The sequence below is a fragment of the Triticum dicoccoides genome, chromosome 3A (genome assembly GCF_002162155.2).
Source record: "Triticum dicoccoides isolate Atlit2015 ecotype Zavitan chromosome 3A, WEW_v2.0, whole genome shotgun sequence".
NCBI lineage: Eukaryota > Viridiplantae > Streptophyta > Magnoliopsida > Poales > Poaceae > Triticum > Triticum dicoccoides.
The window spans coordinates 226,036,694-226,044,366 of record NC_041384.1 but is presented as its reverse complement, the minus strand read 5'-3'; positions in this window follow the sequence as shown (position 1 = coordinate 226,044,366).

Sequence of the window (7,673 nt, the reverse complement as noted above, 5' to 3'; positions counted from 1 at the left end):
CCCGAGCGGAAAGCGGGGGCAGCCGCCCACTTGGCACTTCTGGCATCCGTGACGTAAAACCACTGCCGTTGCCATAATTCGGACACCTCTGGAAAGGAACCTTTCGGCCATGGAGCTCCTGCCATCTTGCCTATTGATGCACCTCCGCACGCTGCATGTTGCCCCTTGATCATCTTCGGCTTTACTTCAAAGGTCCTGAGCCACAGGCCGAAGTGAGGGGTAACGCGGAGGAAGGCCTCACACACGACAGTAAATGTCGAGATGTGGAGAAAAGAGTCTAGAGCTAGATCGTGGAAATCTAGCCCGTAATAGAACATCAAACCCCTGACGAAAGGATTCAGAGTGAGGCCTAGACCTCGGAGGAAGTGGGAGACGAACACAACATTCTCGTTGGGTTCGGGAGTAGGGACAATCTGCCCTCGAGCAGACAGCCGATGCAAAACCTCGGCGGTCAGGTATCTGGCCTCCCTCAACTTCTTAATGTCCTCTTCCATAACGGAGGAGGGCATCCATCGGCCTTGAAGGCTGGATCCGGACATGGTTGAAGATCCGGAGCACCTAACCTGGGCTTTGGCTGTTAGAACTCGAGGCGGGGGAAGGGTTCGATTGAGCATGAGAGGGGAAAAGCGAAAACCTTGTCCCCTTATAAAGGGGGTGAATATCAAGCGTCCTCTCCGTAGCCGTTTGGGACTTGCCTATAATCTAGGAGTCCTAGACACGGTTGGGTTACCCACGACCACATTAATGAGAATCCCATAATTGGGGGAACACGATCTCCGCTTCGGCAAGACGTGTCAAGAAACTGCCTCATGTTATGTGTGGAGCTGGTTAAAAGAAACGGTTCGAATAATCACCGGGACGTGATATAACGTCATGCTGCCAAAACAAGCTAGCAAATTAGATCTGCGAAAAAATTATTCTCTCTGCGGTGGAATGTGGAACTTATTTTGTAGGGTCGAACACTATCCTCATATTCAAATTCTTTGTGATGTATTCGGAGAAGGAACCCGCCTTGCAATGCCGAAGATAATACTGCACGTCGGACTCATCGTCATTGAAGCCTGGTTCAGGGGCTACTGAGGGAGTCCTGGATTAGGGGGTCTCCAGACATTTGGACTATCTCCATTGGCCGGACTGTTAGACTATGAAGATACAAGATTGATGACTTCGTCTCGTGTCCGGATGGGACTCTACTTGGCATGGAAGGCAAGCTAGGCAATACGAATATGGATATCTCCTCCTTTGTAACCGACCTTGTGTAACCCTAACCCTCTCCGGTGTCTATATAAACCGAAGGGTTTTAGTCTGTAGGACAACAATCACAACATACAATCATACCATAGGCTAGCTTCTAGGGTTTAGCCTCTCTAATCTTGTGGTAGATCTACTCTTGTACAACCTATATCATCAATATTAATCAAGAAGGACGTAGGGTTTTACCTCCATCAAGAGGGCCCGAACCTGGGTAAAACATCGTGTCCCTTGCCTCCTATTACCATCCAGCCTAGACGCACAGTTCGGGACCCCCTACCCGAGATCCGCCGGTTTTGACACCGACATTGCTGCTTATATTTCATGCTTGCGCATGAGCACGATGTGTCCGCTTATTTCAGTCTGTATACATGTTTTCGAAGCCGTGGTAGTGGCATAGCACGGTGTCCTTTATGGCACTTCCATATATGTGTGAGTTCGTAGAGGACGTGTCTGTACTTCCTGGGGTAGAACTCGAATTGCAGGGGACGGTTGCGCTCAAGTTTGGTCACTGCTGGTCTGTTCTTTTACTTCAGCGCATGAAAACCCGCAACTACTATCAAGCGAACCACAAGTAACTAAACTTCCAATTTGGTGATGTACACACAGATCAAGCTGATCCCAAATGCTGGAGTATTTTAGTTCTATTGATTGGTAGCATCTATATTATTAGATACATTCCTATGGGCGTGCTCTTTAGTGTGCCCTTCTCTCATCTCATAGTTATCTTATATCTTATTTGTTGTTCTAAATAATTGTTGTAGGAGGGAGCAGCAGGTAGAAGAAATCCAAAGCCAATTTTGCTCAGCTATAGTGTCTTCCATTGACAATAAATCTGCACAGCAGCCTGATGTGGTTAGTTCTTGCAATTAAAAACACAAATCTTTCATTTGCTCTCCATTCGCTGGTAAAAAAATAATGATTTTCCTTTATAAATACCCAACTGTAGAATACCTTAGTTAAATCAATCAATAGTGAGTTATATTACTAGAGACGTACTTAATAATGCCCTTAGGTGTGACACTCTACATGGTTACCTTCTTTAGTCCCAGTTATTTATATCATACTGAGATAACACTCTTCCAAGCAGAATGTTTGTTTTTATATACTTTATAGATGCTAATTTACCGTTCTTGATTTTGGCTGGGATATTCCTTCATTTGCTTGGTTGGCTGTCAATGCTCACCAATTTCTGAATATCTCCCATGGCTAAATTTAGTCCAACATTTCCAGTGTGTATCTTCTTCTGCTATCAATGTTAATTCTGCCATAAGCATAGTACTCTCCTAGCATTTGTTTCTTTCGATGAAAAACAGAGACACTTGTTCAGTTCGGTTTTTTACTACACAGAAAAAGATAAGTTCAATTTGGTTTCTAATGTTCATGTCGGCCTTTGCCTAAGCAAAAAAAGGTAACCACTTTATATTGTAATCTGGTTTTTAGTTTGTCTTTGATTCGACCTTTTCTTTGTGTGTGTTGTCTAACTATTAGATTGTCTGGGACATCTTAGAACAACCTTTCGTATCCCTGATATTATTTTGCTTTATCTGCCACCGTGAATTCCTAGAGTTCCTTTCTCTCCTTCCAATTGATATTCTTAGATGTGACTCTATTAGAAATTTTGTGCCACGACAGAAGTAATGGTTGATTGCTCTGGTTTAGCCTTTATGTCAGTTGTTGCTGAGGGTCTAGTTTCTCATTTTTCAGATTTTATAGTAGCAGGGATGTGTATAATATGGATAACTGAACTAGTGTTTAGGGGTTTCAGTGCAGGACTGCTACAAGCTTGATTAGTTAGATCAACTGGTGTTTAGAGATTTCAGTGCGGAGTGATGTTTCAGTTTCGATTGCAGGGCTTCGAGATGCACCATGAGGATTGAAACGAGTCTTATACAAGGCTGCTAAATTATTATGCTTTTGGTCTTTCCTGAATTTAGTTAGCATAAATACTTCCAGAATACCTCTTATAATATGGAAGCATGTTGGTAACAACGCTGATTTTGCCAGTTTGTGGAACATGCTTCATTTTTGCAGGTAAAAGAAGGAAAAGAGAACATTGGAGAAAATGGCAGCAAGACATATTCTCTAAGCTTTCTCAAATGTTTGAACAATTAGAAGATAGTTACAATCATTTTTCTCTTGCCTTATTACATCTTGATGTTAATAGGCTTTGGAAGGTATGATGCACCCTGTTCAAGGTTTACATAATTTGCACCATCCTATTACAGTTTGTTCTGTTGACATAATTGACCAGTTTTTCCTTGAGTAAATTAATATTGTAGTTGCTACTCCTTTGTGCATTGTTACATAGAGTTATAATTGTGCATATAATTCCCACGATCCTATTACAGTTTGTTCTGACGACAAAATTGAGCAGCTCTTACTTGAGTAAATTGTGCAGCTCTTCCTTGAGTAAATTAGTATTGTAGTTACTAAGCCTTTGTGCACTCTGATACAACTCTACTGAAATACTACTTTCTTATGCCCATTTTAAACCGAGACCTGACTTTACATCATTTCTATTATCATCCAGTCTCCTGAATTTTAGTCCGCTTTAGCAATGCTATGACTTGACACTCCATGTATGTATGAAAAAATGACCGCAATTTCGTTTTTGTGATTTGGTCAATCCTCGGCGTTTCGATTCCTATTAATCTCCTTGTTTGGCAACTGATGCCACCTGAAGGGCTGCCAGACCAAGACAACATCGGTAATATCCTTCGCATATTTGGAAGGCGTGGAACAATGTCATTTTAACTTCGTCAGGTGCTGGCCCAAGGATATTATTTGTTGCTGATGTTTTTTTCCGAAACGAGGCAAAAGACTTGTCATTTTCATTTATTAAGAAGATAGTGAGAATTGTCCGGTTAATTGAGGAAAACCGGGCTAAAACTAATACAACTCAACCCACAAACATGGATACCACTGGCCAACCTGGCCACATGCTAACAGATGGCTACACATGCGAATAATTGACCACTCCGACTTTGAAGACGAGCTTTGCAAGGGAAATATGCAGGGCTTGCATTGATCATGCCATTCACAAATGACTAGCGAGTGTCTGTCATCATCACCACCTAGACTCACTCAGAAATCAACAGCCCCGAAACAGCCGCCTCAGCAAACCACAGGCTGCCTCATCAAACCACATCGTTCACATGGATTCTAGACAACTTTGTTGCTGATGTGAATATCTCTAGATGTGATGTCCATCGTTCACATCTTATAGAATATATATAACTTTGTGCTACCAAATAAGAATTTGTATATACATCTCATTATAGACAACAAAATACCATTTTTTTCCTAGTAAAGATATATTTGTTACATACATTTTGTTTCAAATAGAACTCTATGTTACCAAATTTAATTGTGTCTATATCTATACATCTGATTGTTGATAACAAGCCCTGTTTTCCCATATAAGAAAGATTAAATTTGTTGCCATATGTGCGTACCTGTAACTATATCAACTAAATCATGGATTTCTTTTCATCGCTAACATAGAATCAGCAGGTCTCTGCGCCATTTGGCGCAACGGGTCCACTAGTATATACACACACACACATATATATATATATATACATATATAGGATAACACTATTCTAATCCTGGGATTAGAATAGTTATTTAGATCACAACCGGTCTATATAGGGCGCGCTAGGACGTTCCTAAACTTCCAACTCCACGTTCCCCGCCTCTCCCCACTCTCCCCGATTCCCAGCCGCCGCCATCCCCGCCCTCGCACGCCTCCCCCTACCGGCGAGCCTCCCCATGGCCGGGTCCAGACCGGCCCCCACGTCTGCGTCCCCCACACCCCGCAGACGAGCCGGAACCGCGGACCACGCGATGCGGCGCGGCACCTCCGCCTCCTCCCGGTGAGCCTCTCCCGCCACCACTCTGACTCCTTCCGACGGGGCTCCGCCGCTGCCATGCCTGGATCCGGCCTTCTGCCACCAGAAGGGCCACACCGTCACTTCCAGTATCCCCTCTTCCTCCATGTTGCTGCTGCCCTATCGGGCCTGCACCGGTGACCTCATCCGGCCGACGGCAGGGGTCGCGAGGCTCCGTGCCGGCGACTCCTAGGGAGGGATGAAGTCCAGGGTAGAGTCGCCGCCCCGTCCACGCTTGAGCCCCTCATTGCCACGCTGAACACCACTGCACAACGCATCCTGTGGCCCGCCGCCGATGCGCTCGAGCGTCTCCAATTCTTCTTACTTCATCGGCAAGGGAGGGAGCTCGCGGTGCTGCTCCCTGTAGGTTGTCGACCTCCTGGGTGGTCAACCTGCTCGCCGTCCCCAGCTCACCCCTCGCGCTGGCACAAGCAGAGCACCGCGTCACGTGAGCATCAGCACTCCCGTCCTCCCTAGCATTCTCGTCGTTGGACCTTGCGTTGCCGCTCTCTCCGCCGTGGTGTTTCTTCTCTCTCCTCCTTGTACTTGCTCCAAACTAACGCATGTTGCTGTTGCTATCTCTGCTCTGCTTTCTCTCAGGTTAGCCACTGCCGCTGTTCTATATTATTGTTGATGCTGCTGTTGTGCTCCATCTCACTTCACTTGGGTGTTTGTTGCTCATAACAAGTTTGTGTAAATGCTTGGAGCAGTACTGCTATTGAATTTTATTTGATTATGTCGGTTACTATACTGAACTATGCATAGTTAGTAAACAATATTAGCTCGTGATCTCTCTCTTTGTCCACTGAACTCTCATGCCGGAAGTATTTGAACTTTACTGCAAAAATAGTTTTTGTATTTGGTTTCTAAAAAATGCAGTTTGATGCCACTTCTATATGTGACCGATGCACTGGTTTCAGCAGTATTATACTTCTGACAAATGTGTGAAATGCAGGTCCGCCCTCATAGTTCGGACCCGAGGCCATTCCAAATAAGCAGCAACCACATGGCAAGGCAAGTAATGTGGCCAGGGAAATTTCGCGAAGCAACAGTCTAGAAGTTCAGAGACGATATAATGAGAAAAGTTGTGGCCCGTCATTGTTTTCTTACACCTAAACAGCTACCCTATTCTATAAGTGCAAAATTCTTCTGTTTTGGATATACGAATATGGAATAGACCACTGTTTAGATTTCTGTTTCCTGTAGTCTATTGATAGCATGTCCGCGTGCTAGCACTTGGTCCATGTATAACTGGATTGGTATGCGGAAAAACCTGAAAGGTACACATGTTACATGTAGAGGTATGGGAAGTACGAAAAGTTCAGTTCATAGTTATGTCATAATTTATCTCTCCAGACAGGCCTGATACAAAAAAAATTGGCATGTCAGATACAGAAACATCTGAAGTTTGAAAAGATAGCAGACTGGAATAGAAAACAGGAGAACTCTGTAACAAAATAGTAGTTGAAATACAGTTTGTGTGATATATGCAGAATTAGATCAAGAAGAAAAGAAGATAACACTGAATGTCTTTGTGTGATGCTGGCAGAGTACTAGTTATACACGTGGTGGGCATGTATGGGAGGAGTGTTTGGTTTTTCCTTTATTTCCTTTTGTGTGAGTACTACTAGTCCACTTCTATACTATTCTTTCTTTCTGTAAAAGGTTCAGTTTGACCACCGTATGTTAAAAGGAGTCTACTCACTTGCGAGTGCAGCATACGCTCGACTCGAGTAACAAAAACTATCAGATAAAAAAGATTACTTTGAAAAGTTACAGGACACAAAAAATCAGAAAAGTTAACATGGCAAAACCTAAGAAGTTTGGAACTTCAAAACCCATTAAGTTGGGATAAAACTAAAAAAGCTTTGTTTATAAAATCACATTTTTCCGGCTTCTAAAAAAACCAAGAGTTCAAATTATAATAATGCATAATTTCAATGTTTATTTAAAAAATGTATCCCCCTCCCAAGTGCAGTCAAAAAAAAGTTGTGTGATTGATACTCTTTGTTCATATGTCTACTAGAATTGGATTTTTAAAGAAGTTCAAATTAAAAAATATAAGAAGTTCTATATATTAAATAAAAGATGAAATATGTTCAGAAAAGAAACCAGAGAATTTCAACTAGGGAGTTCAAATATGTCATAAAATAAAATTCACTTACCAAAATAATATTTTGGTAAAAGTACAAACAAGAAGTTCAAATTAAAAAAAATAGATAGTTTGGGATTCATAAAAAACTCTGAATTTTCTTGTTACTAAATAATAAACCAAGAAGTTCAATTTCAAAAAATAGAGCAGTTCAATATTTATTAAAAAAATCAATATTTTCCTGATACTAATGAATAAACCAAGAAGTTATGTTGGAAATAACCAAGAAGTTGTACGATGTTTATTATAAAAGTAGGATTTTTTTCTCTTACAAATGAATAACACCAAGAAGTCCAGATAGAACAGGGAAAATCGACCATGAAGATAAAAAAAGTCAAAATCATGTTTATTTAAAAATCAAAAACAAAAACTTTAAT